At 33.6% G+C, this 684-nt stretch overlaps 1 non-coding gene across 1 annotated transcript; it reads right to left on the reverse strand.

Moving 5' to 3' along the window:
- Positions 1-292: 292 nt before the first annotated feature.
- Trnaa-agc (transfer RNA alanine (anticodon AGC)) lies at positions 293-364 on the reverse strand. Its single transcript has one exon. It is a non-coding gene; the product is annotated as a tRNA-Ala (tRNA).
- Between the last annotated feature and the right edge of the window lie 320 nt (positions 365-684).

Below are 684 nucleotides of genomic sequence, written 5' to 3' on the forward strand. Positions count from 1 at the left end.
TGTAGCCAAGAGTAGCATTTAAGAACACAACTTTCTCCAATCAGAAGTGATACTCCTTTAAGTATTGACCACATCATACACGTTTCATATTCCCATTCAAGACGCACAGGGGACAGAAATGTGAAGATAATGAAGTTTCCCTCAAACGTTTTTATTATTATTATTAATGACAATGAGGAAGGTTATGTGAAAAATCACAGAAGCATTATGCTAAGGGAGCAGAAGAACTTTGTTTAGGAGAGACAGAGTAACAGAAAAGATTTTTTTTCTTTTTTTTCTTTTTTTTTTTTTTTGGTGATGCTGGGATTGAACCCAGGGCCTTTTGCATGCTAGGCAAGCACTCTACCAACTGAGCTATATCCCCAGTGAAGGAAAAATCTTTAAGGTTGAAAGTAGTTTGGATTCATTCACACTGAACAAACCAATTTGGCAATTATTTCTTTAGTTATGGATTATGAAGAATTATAAAATGCTAAGACGATTTTCAACTTTAATAAGACAGCTGTTCAGGGGGAAAAAAAACTTATAAAAAGCACTTTTTTTCCTTACACTGGTCACCAAAAGATAATTTCTTTAACTACTATTTTACATTTTCCCACTGGAAAGCATAAAGGAACACATCCTTACATTTTAATTGTCTTCATCCCAAGTCTCATTTGTATAAAACTGATCTATGCATCTGTT

The sequence above is a fragment of the Ictidomys tridecemlineatus genome, chromosome 1, assembly GCF_052094955.1.
Source record: "Ictidomys tridecemlineatus isolate mIctTri1 chromosome 1, mIctTri1.hap1, whole genome shotgun sequence".
Classification (NCBI taxonomy): Eukaryota; Metazoa; Chordata; class Mammalia; order Rodentia; family Sciuridae; genus Ictidomys; species Ictidomys tridecemlineatus.